This window comes from Grus americana, chromosome 17 (assembly GCF_028858705.1).
Source record: "Grus americana isolate bGruAme1 chromosome 17, bGruAme1.mat, whole genome shotgun sequence".
In the NCBI taxonomy this organism is placed as follows: domain Eukaryota; kingdom Metazoa; phylum Chordata; class Aves; order Gruiformes; family Gruidae; genus Grus; species Grus americana.
This window is the reverse complement of record NC_072868.1, coordinates 15,879,260-15,897,584: the sequence shown is the minus strand read 5'-3', so window position 1 is coordinate 15,897,584 and position 18,325 is coordinate 15,879,260. Positions and strand designations below refer to the sequence as shown.

The 18,325-nt window shown below is 43.4% G+C and overlaps 1 protein-coding gene across 7 annotated transcripts in view; it reads right to left on the bottom strand.

The window, feature by feature from the left end:
- ZNF217 (zinc finger protein 217) overlaps positions 1-5,195 on the bottom strand; it is a 28,588-nt gene extending 23,393 nt beyond the window's left edge. For 2 of the 7 annotated variants that reach the window (XM_054845304.1, XM_054845310.1), the window contains exon 1: positions 5,034-5,195. The gene's annotated coding sequence lies outside the window, so the exon portion shown is untranslated. Of the gene's footprint in view, positions 1-3,849; positions 4,023-4,383; positions 4,630-5,033 lie in introns of those variants that run through there. The other 5 variants (XM_054845305.1, XM_054845307.1, XM_054845308.1 and 2 more) reach the window with 5 other exon arrangements.
- Positions 5,196-18,325: the final 13,130 nt, after the last annotated feature.

The window sequence follows — 18,325 nt, the reverse complement described above, 5'->3', positions numbered from 1 at the left end:
AGATTTTCCTGCATATTCTAACCACATTTCCTCTTGTACTTTCTTTTGAAATTCTCAAGACGGTCTGATAACCAATTCCATCTTCTGCAATGAACTCAAAGGCATTTTTACTTTAAAATTGAAAGTCCGTTCTTGTCATACCACTTCACTTGCTGCCCACTTTAAGAAAAAAAATAAGGAGGAAGACTCAAAAGAGCTAGATTTATGATAAGCTATAAATTATGCTTTGACCCAAGTCGTATGATTATAACAGCAGAAGTTTTAATATTTTTTCCCACTGACATATACCCAGGTTTGGCATAAATAAGCTTTCATCAGTAACAAACAAGATTATTTGGGAATTTTACTGAAAAAAATTTGATTTCTAAAAGCAAATCATTTTGAGAGTAGCTTTCTGTTTGAAGGTGCACAAAAACCTAGGTAAGTTGAGACTGGAAAAGCGTGCTTAGTTTTTTTTAATCCTAAAATACAACACATATTGAGAATCTTACATAGCTTGGTCATATCCTTTTCCTTACTTTTGTATTCAGCTGCAAATCTCTTGTGGTATGAGTCACATCTCTCTAAAAGCATGCATACAGTAGTCAGCAGAATCCTCTGATCGTATTAATGCAGCAGAAAGAAAAACTTTTTTTGTTACTAAAGTCACCTTAAAAAAAACAGGGTCAAGGGTCACCAGAAATGATCCAAAGTCCATTGAAAGTAAATAGCAGTTTGAAATTAATGTAGTTATGAGATGTGGAAAGAGTATCTGCTTGGAACGCTGACGTTCTAAATCAAGAGTCTCAAAAATAAGAGGGCTGAGCTGGCAAATGGCAGCCCTGCTGTAACTGAAATGCACTGTCTTGCTATATTTAAAGACAATAGCTCAACAGTTAAGTATTAGAACATTTTAAGTGAGATAAATAAGCATAAGACACAGGCAAATATCCTTGGTTATTTAATCATCCTGAAAGCAGTGTGGAAGTGTGAGGGCGAGTTCAAAGGTCAAACTCTTCTTTCAGCTCCTGGCAAAGAAAAGAGAGCTTAGCCCATTTTACCTTGGGGAGGGGGGCTGCTCTGCCCATATGCCAGCGGTAGCTACAGCATTTCATAACACAGGCGAGAGGGAGGGCATTTACACATACAGTGTGGGGAAGCTTTTACCAGGACAATGACTTCCAAATCAAGATCCAGGTTAGGCAGAGTCGGGACAACAAAAAGTCCCAAAGAACAAAGGGAAGTTAAAATTTACTTAACGTTTCCCCAGAGCTTCTTAATCACAAACTCTCAGATTTTTGTAACTAAAAGTTTATTGTAATCACAGTTTTGAAAGCCTAAGTGAAACCCACAGTTCCCTTTTAAAATTATTTCCCCCTGATCACAGTAATAAGTTAGCACTTTGTTCATATAAAATATTATATTAATCTATCAGCATTGTTCTAAATGAAAATATAGTGGTAAGGAGAAGATGATACATTCTGAAGATTAGACATAAGTGCTCAAAAAGGAATTTTTTTGAGTGTGATCTAATGAAAGAGGAAACCAAAATGAAGTAACCTTTTGTGTAAGACAGTCTGATAAAAGGTGCTAAAGTTTATTATCTTCCTCTTTCTAGCCCCTACCCTAAACCTTGCACTCCCCACCCCTACCAAAACAAAGAAAAAAGAAAAAAGTACATTATTCACTTAAAATGAAGAGGGAAGAAAAAAAAAAAAAAGAAAAAATCCTCTAATCCAAAGCCTGGAAGCCATTCTCTAAAGACTACTTAATATGAAACTTTGTTTACAAGATACAAATATAGCCTTCTTACCACATTCAAAACCAGAAAACATCCACTTATTTAAAGAAATGTTTTTTCTATTTTGATCAACAAGGACGTAGGTACTCATTTTAAATTTAAATTCGGCCCCAATAGTGCCATATGAATGTTTTAAATTCATATATGATATGCACTGTTTAAGAATGTTTAAACAAAGGAAGTAGGAAAAGCCTCAAAACACACAGCAAAACTTAATGGCTTCAATTTTAAAATATATACTGATTGCAGCATGGCAAAATTACTCTCTTATGCTTGCAGCCAGTCTTCAGAAAGAATAAGTGCAGTCAGTGTAGTAATTTGTCCCACTGGAAATTCTGTATAAAACATCTACCTAAAATAAACAAGGCTTCGCAGCAAGAATCGTCAGTTGCCATTAAGGACACACCTTAAAGTTCTTACCACACAGTAACTAAACAAGTACAAACTAGTGGTGACTGTTTGCTACTTTTGTCTGAAAAGTTAATGAGATCAATTCACTCCTCAGTATCAGATCCTGAGATAATTTTCTTAAAAATGCAAGAGACAAACAACCCCAAAACACGAATATCCAGGATTCGAGTGGCTGATGTTTTATCAGAATGCCTAAGGTTCTCGTAAACACGAATATAAATATTAACATTTAAACCTGACACCACTAAAAGGTAAAATGCTCAACTGCTCCGAACACTGGTGCTCTGGTACTGGAAGGCAGCTGTTGTTCCCCTGCCTTTTCTTTTGTTGTGCTTAATCTCGTGTCAAGTCATTCAACCAACTCCAAAGCGATGAAGACATAATTGAACAACCTTAACTAAAAACTGATCTACTGTTCTTAAATAGCTATATATACTGTTTAACGATTCAAAAAGGCTAACTTATGAAAAAGAATCTATAGAATTTAAATCAGCAGCTCTGGTGCATGCAGAAGAGTTGCTTGGCTGTAGGCCAAGCCAATCAATAATCACTGTAATGACCATGTTTCTAAAGTTATTTGTTTTTCGTATTCACTACCCTAAAAACTTAAAGACAAAACTTGAAAACTCATACTGCTTTCAAGAATGAGGTGTAAGATAGAAAATCCAAGTATTTTGCACAAATTACAATATTGCTCATGAAAAAAATACGTTACAGAAAGATTAGTGATCACAAAGCCACATTCCTGCTACAGATCTTAAAATATTGACTCAGTTACAGAACTAGTAAAGGGGAAGAAAAAAAAAATACCTCCTCCACCCTTTCCCTCTTCCCTCCCCCTCTGCCAAAGAATGCAGCTTATCCTACTTATTTGAAACTGTCCTTTTCTATTATCCAAGGAAACGCTTAAACCTTAGTGTGGACATCACAAATTAAAGTATTAGTCGTATTCCCAAACCTACAGTTAATAAGAGCTCCTAAGAGCAATAAAACATGGCGTTAAAGCATTTGCAAGCCATTGTCATAGCCCTGTGCTCTGATACCTTGGCAGACACAAAACCAGCCCCCACCAACCAACAAGCATGTAAGCATTGGTCAGCAAGTCAATGCCTGCTATTCAACTTGTAGTTAGGCGGTTTATTTCTGTGTCTTCCAGATCATATCACTCCTGCATTTCAGGGCCTAATAAAATGTGAAGAATGATATGCTCCCCCTCTCTCCCTGCATCTGAAACTGCGTTATTTCCCTCTCTTCTTTTTCACACATTCTTACAAAAACTTCCCTTTTCACATACTTCTATAAGAAAAACATTTCACTGCATCTACTTCAGTTCCTATTTCTATTTTTGATTTTCACTAGATCCTTCTGCTACTGCCTCCCCCACAAACCCACTGGTAGAAACTGATGTAGTTTTAAAGCTCTCAAGGTCATTTCAGAAATGAAAAAAAACCATCCAAATGTTGTTGCCTTAAAAAACCTTTAAACATACAACCCCCCTAAACTAAATCCTTTTCAAATTCAAACGCCTTTCAACAGCAGATCAATAACCCAACATAAAGATTTTTGTTCACCACCACTTCAAAACTATTACACTTCAAATACTTACTGAGAGACACACAGCACATTTTATGGGATGGCTCATTAGAGTACATACAGACCTTACTTTGGCTGCAGGTTTTCTGTGTGGGAAACAAACAAAAAAAACCCACACCCAGAAACAGAAAGTCCAGTGGCTATCACGGAACAGGAATGAAATCCAATCTCTAGATATTCTAGAATTTTATTGTCCTCGCTTGGCAACGTCTTTTGTTGCTTAAGAAGTCAGTTGAGGCTTATTTATTTATTTTCTAAACTTCCTATTCCCCTTAAAAAAAAAAAAAAAGAGAAACAAGACGCCGAAGAAATCATCAGGAAAGGTTTAGTCTTCAGAAGACAAAGGTAAACGAAAGAAAAACTGGCAAAACAGATCAATAAACTTTTCATTAATAAACCCCCCTCCCTCCTCCGCCCCATGAGCCACTTACTACAAATCCTTCTTCCAGGAACATCTTTGACTCACAAAGAAATAGTCTCTTCCCGCCCCAACACCCCCCACCCCCCCCAAGGAGAAAAGCACCCCCAGATCCCAGGCGCGACGCCTCGAGTATGTAAAGCAAACCCCCAGGTATACAATGGAAGTTTGATACACCTACTTGCGCGGGGGGAAGCACGGGAGGGGGAGGCGATCCCGGGCAGGAGAAGGAAATCGGGCACAGGAGAAGTTTACGGGTGGGAGGGAGCGAGGGAAGGGTTTCTCCCCCCCCCAGGCGCTGTGGACCGACCGGCCGGCCCCGGGGAGGGGCGGCGGGGGGGGGGGTTCGTTACCTGCTGCCGCTCCGCCGCGGGAGGGGGCGAGGCCGAGGCGGCCCGAGTGGGCCGGTTGCCACACACCTGGCCCTCTCCCCGGCCCTTCTTCCCCCCCCCCCGGGAGCCGCGTCCCCCCACACACCTGCCCTTCCTCCTCCTCTCCCCCAGGGGCGGTCGGTGAGGCTCGTCAGCCTCCCAGGCGCCGGGACTGCACGGGGATGGGCGGCCCTGCTCTGACGGGGGGTGCCCCCTTGCCCCCCCCACAAGGCGGGTGTACTCCCCAGATTCCCTCAAACCGTCCCGAAAGGCAGCTTCCCCCCTCCCCCCCCCCGCGGTCAGTCACACAAGCAGCCCCTCACGGTACAAATCGCCCCGAGGGGAAGGGGCTGCGCCTCCCTCAGGTGCCCCCTGTGAGGGGGAAAGGGGTCGGGGGGGGGGGGGGGGGGAGGCGGGAAACCAGAGCCCCCTGGAAGTTGACCCCCATACCCTCCCTCACCTGTGCCTGAGCCGCCTCCCCGGCCGGCATCCTGAGGTGGGGGACAGAGGGAGGAGGGGAGCGGGGGCGGCCGCCCGCGGTGCCGCCGGAGCCCGGACTCGGCTGCGCTGACGCTCGGGGCACTGTTTGTAAACCGCTCCCGCCGCAGCTGTTGCTCGGGCAGACCCCTGCCTTAGGCCACACCCACCACCCTTCTCAGACCCCGCCTCCGTCGGCGCCAGCCACGCCTCCTCCCTCGGTGGGGGTGGCCGGACGGTGAGGCGGGGGGCGAAGGGGCGGTCGGGCCTGGACCGGGCCTTAAATAACGGGGAACGGTGCGCTGAACGGGGCCTGGGGTGGCTCACGGACTGCCGGGCGGGTCGGTACCGGGCGGGTCGGTACCGGGCGGGTCGGTACCGGGCGGGTCGGTACCGGCCCGGCCGGTACCGGCCCGGCCGGCAGGCCGTGGGCCACCCCGGGCCTTGGTGATTGTTCCCTTTGTGAGGGGGAGCGCGGGAGTCCCCGGCCCGGCAACGGCGGTGGGTCGAGGCCTTGGCGGCCTTTGTGTTTTCTGGGGAGATGGGGCGATGGTTATCTCCCTGAATAACAAAAGGCAGCGAAGGGCAGTTACAAAAAGACGTGTATAAACCCTGGCGTCAAGCCCGCACTCGGTAAGGGGCCATTACCGGGCCGGATCGGTCTGGGTTCCTCCTGTAGCTTTGCCTTTGCAAATGTAAATAAAAATAATGCGCCTCGTGAGGGTTGTCCATCGGTTTGAGGGGTAAAACGGCCCGAACCGTCTCTTTTTGGTCATGCCATGGGGAGACCCGGCGACTTCTGACGTCACTAACTGCGTCCTGCACGTGTCGACGCTGCCTCACGAGGCGGGGACACGACAGGGAGATGGCAACTCGCTGGGGACGTTACCGAAAACAGGCCAAGGATTCTTATATTTTGCATTTCTTTTGACAGCCGTGAGCACTCAGCTGTGCCGTCTGGCGTAGGTTGCAGCTTCTCCAGAGGTACGGGCGCTACGCTGGAATTAAACGCAGCAAAGACTTAAAATATTTTTTTTCAAGTATTCCACTTGGAACCGAGGAGCTTTTTAGGAGTTAAGTGCAATGTGTAATCCTGTTAACAAAGTGCTTCATCTCCGCTAGACTCTGAGGTTAGCACCTTCTTCAAGAAAATGGGATAAGCCGGCGGTGAGGTTCCATGCGGTCCCGCTGCTTGTTTTTCCCCCAAAGACACACTGAGACCTGTTAAAGTCAGCTTAGCTTACATCAGTAGGTTTAGATCACACCCAGGGGCTTACTTGCTTCAGTATAAAAATCATCCTGCCTGAATGGAGGACATTTCTAAAATAATTGCAACTAAAATTATGCAGGGAGTTTTTTAATGTGTTTTTTGAAGTTTTCTCAAAATGTTCTCCCAGTCTAAAATGAGCAACGTGACTCAGGTTGAAATTTAGGTTACTTATATGGCAAATGAAGATTAACCAAAAACATTACAGAATGTGGTGATGTACTTACTCACCAGGTAATTCTGGAAGATGAAATATCATTATTGGCAAATTCAAATCTTGCCTCACGCTAACTTGAAACAGAATTCTTTTCATTACAAGAAGGTCAAAACTGATAAGGTCAAACTTTTCTGTGTTTCAGAACTGGCCCTTCAGCTAGTCATATAGACGGTGCTCCCTCACTAGTTTCCTGAAAGTTAAAAAACCTCTGTGTGAATCAGCTGTGTGAACCAAGGCCACGGGTTTTGCCTTAGTCTGCTGCTTCTTCACAGGTTTTCAGCCGTCAGGCCGTGGTCCTGCCGCTGCTCTGAATGTCCGAGAGGTTTGAATCGGTATGGGGGGGACACCGACGTGAGGGCTTGTCGCACGATGAGCAAGTTCAGTTGGTGTTTTAAATATGATTTTTTTGCAGCATGCTGTATCCAAGCGAGGTGTTTACACACAAACGCACAAAATATTCCACTGTATTGCACACTAATTTGTACTATGTGACCAAACCTGATCCCACAAACACTCCCAAGTTTAAAGACAGGAGTAGGCCAGCACGCTTTGGCGGGACTTGCTCCCTAAGTTTAAGTATCGATTATCTACAAACGGCAGCATGCCCAGAAGAACAAAGTAGAATTTTGCTGCAAATGGGTGTGGGAGTTACCAGCTTTGCTACACCCAATGCCCCCAGTCATGTGACTCTCTTAAGAATCGTGACTGTTAAAAAATTAGTCTTTTTACTCTCTTCTGATTTAGCATTTTGAAAGTCCTTGTACTGAAGAGTTACAAACAACTTCAGGGCCCACAAACTTTTAAAAATGTTAAACTCGTGCTTTTGCTTTTAACTATGTCTCCTGAAAGACTCACAAAGCCAGGTTTTGCAGTATTTCTTGTTCTCATGACATACCAAACCCCATTACTTCCCCCCCCCCTTTCATTTTTTACCCCTTTTTAAAGATTGTACTTTTTCAGGTGAAACATACTGACCTTCTTGATCACAAGGGGCATTTCACTGAATCCAGGACTCTGGATGACTGTAAACATGATTTAACAGAGAACATAGAAGCCGTATGGTTTTCATCCACTGAGATATGGTACCTCTGTGGAAAACATAAGAAAATAAGAAGTCTGTTTCAAGAAAAAATGGGAGGCTCAGAATATTTTATACTTTTTCTTTTTTCCTTTTTTCCTTTTTTCTCAAAATGCATCATGTAATATCATATTACATGATCAAAATGAAAACATCCAATATATTTTTACAGATTAGCCACAATGACCTCTGTGATTAATGCTCATGGCACTGGAAATGTTTGATAGGAGGCAAGGGCCAACTTGTAAAAATAAATCTTATATTTTCTTCTCCCTCTGTTTTGCCTTGTGTTGAGGACATTTGCTGCCTTTCTGGAGAGGCTTCAGCAATCCGTGTATTATGTATGAAGTATAAACTTCTACAGCAAATGCACAGGAAAGACTGACAGACCTGTGTTTACTGTTCTGCACTATATGTTACTACACAGTCTTGCAATATTAAACCCAGCCCCAAACTAGACTTTGGAACCAGGCAGCATGCCCAAAATCGTGATAATCTCCTCCATAACAACAGGGGAAAAAAATAAAACAACATTGCCAAAAGCTGAAAAGTTTAATTTCAGTCCCCAAACTCCTAATGTACGTAAATATATTAAGTTATTTTAAATTACATTATGTACATTTACTTTATGTAAAAGTCCATACTAGCAGTCTTGCGAACTGGTTCAAGCCCTGCTCTTCTGCATCGTGCACATGAGAAAACCCTCGCTGTCAGAGAGAATGAAAACAGAGCTGATCAGGCAGCAGGAAGCCTTTACCTAAATTTAAAGTCTTTCGAAGGTTACTGTGGATGTTTGTCTCTAACAACCGGCCTGAGTAGCAAAATTCCCGTCTATACCTGGCAGCAGGAGATCAGCCAAGTTTCATTCTTGTGCACAGGCACTCTCTCATTTTAGATTCATATTTAGGCAGCTATTAAATCTGGCCCGTCGTGTGGTTAAGGCACAAATAGGATTTAGGGGATCTGGGCTCAGTCCCAGCTCTGCCACAGACTTCCTGCGTGATCTTGGGCAAGTCTTCTCACAGGGCTCACAAAATTCAGCTTTTTTTTTTTTTTTTTTTAAGCCCCTGCTCTAGCAGTCAAGTCATTACATGAAATTCTCCGTTCGCTGGCATGAATAGATAAATAAAGTAAATACGCAGTGTTTTAGCTTTTAAGGAGATAAGCTTGAAACCACGATCAGAGTGTAACCTAATGGCTCAAAGTTAGAGAACAAATTTTACAAGTCCTTATTAAATCGAGTGTCTGGGCCATGAGTTGGAACATAAAATTCTACAGTCTTCATTTCTGCACAACAATTTCTATTTGTAACTCGGGATCATTTTGTTTCTTTGCTTACAAAATTGTTCATAAATTGTTTGTGCATGTTCAGATGAGACTGAGACTAGTAAACAGACAGAATCTCTTATGAGAAGGCTTTATCAGTGTTTTGCGGCTTGTTTGTTGAATTTCCCCTTTGCACAAATTACTTCTTTCAGCATTGTTTCAGCAACGAGTAGAAGAAAATCCCATCGTGTCAGATGATTCTCCTGTTTCTGCCTCTGCAGAAGCCCAGGCAGCGGTGTGTTTACAGGAAACGCCTGCTGTACAGGCACTCTGGTAGTTAGACACGGTCTCAGATTTGACTAACATGCTCACATGATTAGATTTACTAAATGAAGACACGGATGAGACGGTGCTGAGAAAGCTGCAAGCAATCAGGTTCTTGCAACATCAGATAATCCATGAAGCGACTTTGTGCAGTAACCATGCAGGAGGCTCCTGCGCCCTCCCCCCCAAGAATGCGCCTGGCTGTTGCATTAGTAACTATCTCCTCAACCCATATTCAGTTACCAGGCTCCCTCTCATCAACAGCAGCGCTTCCCCCCTCCCCTTTGCATTCTAGACCAAAGTGCTGCATTCTTTAAAAATGCATTCGTAGGTATTTTTATGCTCAGCTAAAATTTGAAGGTTTAGTTACTCTCCAAGCAGCACATTTAACGTAGAACAGTTTATTTTTATAATGAGAAAGAAACTGCAGGGTTTTTCTTTCACTGTTTTGTACATCCTGTCTGTATAAACTCATAGATTTCAAATCCTGCGAGGCATGTTGACAGTGCAGCTATTAAAGATTTTCTATTTGACCTTGATTTTGTTTTGTTTTCGCTGTGTATGAACTTTAACAGACTTGAAGCATGACATGTCTTTTCTTTTTACTTACCACAGTACACTTAGCGTAGGAAAAGACATGTAAACAGAAGCTTGTTCAATAGCATGTAGATATAGAAAATATATCCCTTTCTCGAAGTTCGTTTTGCTCAACCTACAGTTTTGTTCCTGTACTTTGTTCTGCAAATGGATCCTTTTCGAAATGACGGCAGACCAGGATGTGTATGTTCTCTTTTCTTATAACTCATGGGGTGAAAGATCTGGGGGATCTCACTGGTATTTATTCAAGCGCATGTTAGTTGTTTGATAGGGTATATCACAATAGCAATAACGGCAGCATTGTTGCTACTGTGGCAATAGAAAGAGAATAAAGATTTGCATGGCGAAGTAATGTCTTTCATTACGTGTAGTTGGGGAAGAGAGAAGAGCTTTCAGGCATGCAAGCCCTTCCTCAGGACTGAAAACAGAAACAAAACTTGAAGCATGCATACATTTTTGCTGGGCAGAGAATGAAGACAGCTACATCTGTGAAACAGAAATGATGTAAAAGGCTGCTTGAGCAGATAAACTGCAGATAATGAAGTCCTACCCTCTGCCCAGAATGGCTGAGTTATCAGCACAACAGGCTCTAAACTTTTGTTACAACTTTCCAAATTGTCCTCCCGGTATCACACGGACTTTACTCTGAATATCAAGAGTCGGATCTGGAGACTGGCTGCTAATCCTCTCCCTTCCTTGATTAGTGTGAACTTCCAGTCTTCTCACTCTCCATTTATAAACTACTTTCCACTGCTCGGATGTGGCAAAATAAAAGCATGTTCGCCTATGCTAATTAGCACCTGACAGCATTCTTCAATTAAAATAAAATCTAACATTAAAAGTCCAACCCTGAGCTGACTACTCACAACACAGAGGTCGATGTGCACTGAACTGGTTCTAAAATTGAAGCCTAAATGTATTGTTTTGGTATGATGACATGCTTAAATTCTCTGTTGGTTAATACAACTTCCCTCGCTCCGTTAGTGAGCTTTGATCACGCTTGTTACAAAATAAATTGATCTACACCAAAAATCCGAGATCTTCCAGAGCTCAGCAGTCTGTAAAACAAGGGGGTTACAGCCACGTTGCAATTCTGACACTTGTGCTGGGCTGCAGGTGTAATTCAAATGTCACTTTTTTCTCCACTTCTCCTTTTGGGGGTCATTTTCCACTTTGCCTTCCATTAGAGAAGTTTGCCTCCTTTTTGTTTTGATCTTAAACAAACTGAATCGAAATTTCAGGCACACCAATCATATTTACAACAGGGTGTATCATCAAAGTAATGGAAGTAGCCTCTCAGTTTGACAGGATGTTCCCAAACTGAAGAAGGCACCTCTAGGTTAATTCCTTCACTTTCTATGGCATATTCACAGCACATTCAAAGACCAAAACTGCCTTAAAGGGCGGCGGTTGCTGCTGCTTGTAATTGTGGTGTGGAGGCAGATCCCCAAAAACTGACCCGTGGGCAAGGAAACGAACTTATCTGCCCTAAGACAGCAGACAGACTGCAGACATCTATGCATATTAATTCAGAGTTGAGGAATTATTCCTTTTGTAAAGGTTTTTCTGCCAGATTACCCCAGCCTCTGTCAGGTGTAATCCCTAGCAACAACGTGGTGAGTTCGGTTAATTTTTTGAGACGTACTTTTGCAAAAGTACTTACCTTAGAGTATGTCCTCACGCTCAGTTACAGTGCTACTACAGCACTTAAATGCCTGAATCGTAGGGCAGAGAGAATGGGATGCAAAAAGTAATTTTGTGATTCTTTCCAAAACTTTCACGGTGTTAAAAATAATAATTGTCTCTCATAAACTGAAAGTGCTGATGCATTAATAATGGATGATGGGATTCTTGCACGTGTTTATTAATTTATAAACACTGCACGGCCTCAGAATGAAAGGTGCTCTATAAATAGAAAGCTAATATTGATCAATCCTGAAGTGGTATTGCCATTCTTGGAGGGTTGCAACGTTTTTTTCTTCTTCCTAACCTGATAACAGAAAGAATTCCCTGAGCTTGGCTCTTTGTTATCACAACTTGTTTCTTCCTATTGTACCTTCATCTACATTTCCTTCTTGTATCAGAAATGCAGGAAGAAAAATCTGGGGCTTCTTTAACCTTGCGAATGCTATAGAGCTGGTATGACAAAAATGTGCATTTGAAAGGTTATAAAAAAAAGACAAGCGATTGTTTAAGATGAGGAATTAGCATGACAGTTGACAAAGGCATGGTATGTTGCCAGGTCTCACTGGTTTCTAATGCTAGCTAAGGAGAACAAGGATTCCTTGATCTGAGTTGCCTCACGTGTTCCTGCGCGCACAGCGAATGTGCTTCCCCATTTTGAGAATTACTGTTCTGACACCATAAGAAGATATCATTTTACTTCAAAACCCATTAGCTTCCCCCCCCCCCTTCACAACTGACTGGTAACCTGATCCCCGGCCTTACATTTGTTATGTTTATTTGATTTACATTTTTCTGCTTCTCTCTCCTCGCAAAAATAACGTTCTTGCAACTGCGCAGAGGAGGCAGTCGGTGCTGCGATAAACAGGTGATGAACATTTGCCGTCGGGGTTAAAGGGAGAGGGGGAGCAGCAAACCCCGCACTTCCCAGATCCAAGCAGCTTTCAAGTAACTTTGGAAGGCGGCCCAAGGCGCAGCTCCCCGCGCAGCTCCCGCAGCCCCTGCCGCGCCCCACCGCCCCCCAGCCCGCCCCACCGGGCCCCACCGGGCCGGGGCTCCGGCTGCCCCAGACCGCTCCCGGGAGCCAGCCGCTGTCAGAAAAACCTCCCGCGTTACCGTACGCGTAAGAGAACGCTGAGTCCCCGCTGCCCTCCCGGGGGGGCGGCTGGGTGGGAGGGCTGGGGGTCCCTCAGCCGATGGTGCCCGCCGGGGGCTGCTCAGCTCCGGCCGCACCCCGGGCACCCCCCCGGCTGCCTTTCGTGGAGCCGCAGGAGCTCCCACCAGCTGCGGCCCCACCGCAGCCTCCTAGCACGTTGAGCAGGAATTCGGATGTTCAGCCCCGCTGTTGCCCTGCGAGCCCCAGCGCTGCGGTGGCGGGCAGGCTGTGCCACGGACGCGGCAGCCCTCTGAAGCCAGCAGGCAGGATTTCCACTCACGTGTGGAAAGTCAAAATTTGACGGTGGTGCTCAGCTACGATGGAAGTGTCGTGTACGGGACAGAGTAGTACCTTCCCTGCGGTCTGTGTCAGGACGTTATTCAAAGTAAATCATCAGATTTTGCTTCATTTTTGCCATTGTTACATTATTTCCTGTATGCCTTTTTTTTTTTTCCCTTCAAAGAAGTTAGCTACTACTTCATATGGAAGTTTTCGAGAGGACTTCTTTTTAAAAAGAACTTAACATAATTGGAAATTTTTCTGCAGTTACAAAGCTCGTTTTCAAACCAGATGCCACCAAGCCCCACAGCAACACAGGCAGCTGAGGACATTTTAAGCTTCAGTTACTGACATCAGACAAAGGGGAAGGTGCCTCGTTGTGTAGAAGCAAATGCAAAACTAAACCTCCAGAAATGAAATGACAAGGAGAATTGACATGTAAACCCCTTTCGGTTTATTCATCTGAGATGGCGTTGCTGCAGATCAAATAGGGCAAAATTTGTATATGGGACATTTTTAATATGAGAGTGTTCTTCCAAAGTTACAGGATTTTATAGTTTTATAATAATGAGGTTTCTATTCACACAGTTTGGGAGAAGACAGCTTGTTTCTGTGATGGGGAAAGCAGGACATTCGGTGTAGACTATATATAATAATTGGAAAGTACATGCACACGCATGCTTACAGGAGAAAAAGCAGTATGTTTGTCTGAAGTGTACTGCAGTAGCTAGCTATTAATATTGTAGAGAAGCAGACCTCTCTCCCAGGTCCCCTAATAACAGCTTTTGGTGCTGACAAAATCCTTGCCCAACAGATGCAACCGTAGCTTTATGAAGGACTTCTGGTGACACTATAAACCATGAGAGTGAAAAAATGCTTCCTGCTGCAGACTTCCTGCCTCTGCTGCAGGAACAGCTCAGGCCAGTTTGTTTCAGACGTTATATCTTTTATCAGGCTGCGTCGTGAATTAAAGCCTTTAAGGCAGCACACAGACGTTCAGAAAAATGTGTCAACTGGTTATGCTGTGTCCTCTGGTGTATATGTAGATTTAGATAAATACCTTTAGCAAATGGTGAAAGGTAATAGTAAATGTGATAATTGTATATAGTATAAGAAAAACTCAATAATCTATTCTGCCAGGTTAGAGATCAAAATGGTTTTAGACATTTGTCATCAAAGGTGGATTTTCAGAGAAAATAGGAACTCGATGGAATATTGCAAATGCGCATGAAGCCGGATGGCTGCTTTAGGCATGTAATTATTTTAATTCAGGTATGTAAACCAGATAATTGTACATGGAAACAGCTAATTGGGCAAATTTTCATTTCCTTTTACCTGTACAGACACTCAGGAGAAATCGGAAGAACTCACTAGGAGTTACGTGCCCTCTGCATTCTCTACCTGCACCAACACCAGAAAGAGCTAAGGTCCCGTGTCCCGCTCTGGAGCTCTCTTTGAAGCGATGAGGCCGTACAGTTCTCCACGCCCCCGGCCATGTCAGCCTGCTGACCCCCCCTCTCCCTCCATGGTGCCCCCCGGGAGCGCGGCGTGGCCGCCCTCTGCCTCCATCCCAGGGCTGCGGCCGGACTCCTCTGCAGACGCGCTTTCTGGGCTGCCCCTCGTTCTGCTACTTTTTAGACCTGTGCACAAAGGCAGAGAGCAGAAAGGAAACACAGGATGTGTCTTTTCTGGGTTTGTCAAGAGGATTTTCAGTTTATTTTTTTTTTAGAAGTTGCAGAGAGTGTAGATAGACGAGGGAAAGAGCGAGCGTGCATATGTACCATGAGATACAGGAATATCTCAATAGGCATTTTACTATACTCTCAGTTTCCCAACCCCTAGCAACATGCTGACAAATCAAGAACTGCCATCCTATATACAGTACTCCAGCTGTCAGCCTTAAGCAGTGCGTCTCCTTGCCAGAGTACAGCCTTTCCTTTGTTTCAGCTTTGAAAATAAAATCACAATTTGTAAAATAAAGGGAAAAGGATTCTTTTCTAAGGTAGGAAAGTCACTAATCCTTTTTAAAGGTTCATAACTGCATTAACTGCTTTGAACAAGAAGCCACACACTGAATGATAATGGATTTGTAGTAACAGTGTGCCTTGTATTTAATATAATAATAATAACCAGTTACATAAAGTCAACAGACTCGCTACACTCACCCACTACTTGATTTTATAAATATTTTCATTGATTTAAATTATTCTCGCTAAGAAATATTTGTCATCTGAACGGCCTTTGTTTCTACTTGATCGTCTTTCAAGGGAAGAAGACGACATTTTGAAGATAGCTGTGACTATATCAAATTTTTGAAGCTAGCTCAGAGGGGATCGTGCACTATGGTAATGTCCTAGATTCTCCTGTCTTGTGTCTTAGAAACAGGAATCGGTCAAAGGTGCTGTGAGTTTTGTGGGGCTTTTTAAAAGTGCATTGAGCGGGAGTGAGTGACTTGCAGAGGCACAGTCTGCATAGGTAGCACAAGACTTAAAACCATCCACAGTTTAATTAAACGTCATAGATGGCTGTAAGAACTAGAGAACCACTGCTGTGTACTGGTACGAGTACTTTACAAATAGTGGTAGGCACCACCATACCCATTGTATAGATGGAGAAACTGAGGCTTGGAGAGGCACAGTATTTTCCCCAAGATACAACGAGTATGAGACACAGCCGCTGAACCGAGCGTCTAAAACCTTTAAAGAATACAGTACAATAGCCATATGTCATCTTCTAATGAACCAAAACCATGGATCTGTCAGTAATTAGCCAAAGGAGGAACGGAATGGGAAGATGCAACACAGTGGGATTAGCTAGGAGGGCTACTTTATGCTGAGATAGTTGCATGGAGAAGAGACTTTTTTGTCCTTTTCTTCTTTGTTCAAGAAAAATTCAAGGTCTGGATTTACCATTCATCTGGGATTTCTGGCTAAAAGGGCAGTGCAGTTGGAATTCCTGTGCGGTAGCATCAGATGAATTCTGATACATCCCAAATTCCTGGGATCTGTGTAGTAGATGTGTAGTGGATGCGTAGCTCCTGTACCACTTTTCTCGGAAATGTTGAATTTATTGAGCACGCGATGTATGGTTGATTCACACATGTGCAATAAGTTTGGTGCATCCCAGATACATCGGGTTTATTCGACATGCCATTACACAGCACATGTGCATGTATTTCTGTCCAGGAAATCCCAGACAGAAATGCATCAGCCCCAGAGTAGCTTCCATAGCCAAGGAAGGGCTGAGTGGATTAGGGAACCGCTGGCTGTGAGCAATATATTGACTCCTGGCTTTGGAGACAATACCCATCGTCCCCGATGCAAAATCCCAAGGGGAAATATGGGAAATTTGCATTAACGACTCAGCTTCGTTTCCCCCCATTCATTGCTGTAGGTTTCGTAGGATTGAATCTCCCCAAACTCCCTTTCATCCCCCAATATTCAGGAAGTACCAGCCGGGCTCTGTTTTCCCTGAGAAAGGCTGCGCAGTGTCACTGGGAGCACAGTTTGGGCCAGTGCAGTCAGATGCAGAGGAACTCAATCCCAGTTTTTAAGAAAAGGAAACAAAGGAATCCTAATTAGGCAGAATATTAGAGACTCTCATCTGGGACTGTCATTGTTTGTAAGCCAAAGGCGATTAGGAAAAGTCCATGACTTTAGTTTGCAGGAGTCGCTCATTTATAACACAAGAGGACAAAATAATATGTAATATTTTCAAAGTCTACAGGAAAGATGGTGTCTTGAACTGAAATATTTGTTAATAGAAGAATAAAGCCAGTTTGCACATGAAATGAATCCCAATGAAGTGAATAAACTCAAGGATTATTAATATCATATCATACAAAGCAATAAAAAATAGTCAGTGTTGCAAAAGCAGGAAATCACTAGGGAAAATATCTGTTGCCCCAAGACTTAAATTGGAATGAATTCTTAAACGCTAATTTTAAACTGCTTCCTTGCTGATTTAATTTGAATATCATATCTTGTCAATAGACAAAGGGTAAGCGACACTAAAGCGCTGTGTTAAAAGCAATCGTAGGAATCGAGGTCAGATGTCTCCATATGCTGAGAAGTATTCAGACGTACCATATTTCTCTGGTTCACTTGTAGAATTTTCTTCCCCTGTATCTTTTAATTTGCTAAATGATTTGAGAGAAACCAAACCACCTACGTTTAATTAGCTTTATAAATCAAAGGTGACAATTCTTTAGTAACCTGCATTATTTCCCAGCGTGGCAAGCTAGAAAAATGCCGACGAATTTATTTATTGACCTGTTATGTTTTGCAAGGACAGCCAATGTTCTATTGATCCAGCCATCCAAAATACTGTAGCAGGGGCAATAACATTCAAGTGCCAGTGTCTGCGCCTAATCGCTATTCTCTACTCTCCCAACCCGGTGATATCCCCCATCTCTTAGGAAAATGCAAATGCACCCATCCCCCAGACCTCCCCCCTCTTGCTTTCCGGAAGGATCCTTATTGTTAGAAATTAAACTGAGAAGAGAGCGGAGACCTTCAAATTTACTTGGCGTATAGTTTGCTGCTTTCATCGGAAGTGATCATTAGTAACTACTGTTGCAACTTTAATTATATCTTCAAGACCAGCTCCCCCGCCCCCAGCACTTTCTGCAGCCCTCCCTTTGTATCGCCCCGGAACCCTGCGATCCTTCATGGCAAAAGCCCTACGGAAGTCAGCGGGCTTGACTTCCGATTTCCTTAGGTCTCACTTCTGTAACATACACATTTTCCTTCCGATGCTCAAAAGTGTGAATGCGCAGAAGTCTTTGGGAGACCGGGATTTCCATTTTTAGTTCGTGATAAAATGAAAAAAATAAATGAAGACTTCAGTGTTTGACCTATTGGGATACCTCACTTGACAATCACTCCTGGGCTAGGGTGACAGGGTCACGTTCCTTATTCTTTATTCATTTAACCGTTTTATAATTATGAGTAGCAGTGGAAAGCAAGCAATCTTCACAGTTAATAATCTTCCCAGACCCCAGGGTACAGATCTTGAAAATGGAGGAAACAATGGGGAAAAGTTAAAAATTGTTTTCCATAATCTGTTACTGTCAGGTAAAGAAAAAAAAAAAATCTTTGGAAATGAATGTTCATTTGCATTTCTAGCAAAATCCGTCCTGAACGTAGCAGTCAGCTAAAAAGATACAGAAGACGCTGAAAGTAGGCCTGGAATATTATTATCCGGTTGATGTTCTCGTTTTCCCATGTGCATTTTTATGCAAATATTGTTAGTTTCGCCACCTCCAATGATCCTTAATTCCCACTGAAACCTCCGAGAGCTGAAGGTCTTCATCATCACACAATTATTTTATACATTAGAACGAGACCGAGGACGGGAGGTTAGGCTGGCGTAATTGCTGGCGCTCCCCATCACGGATTTGTGTTGCA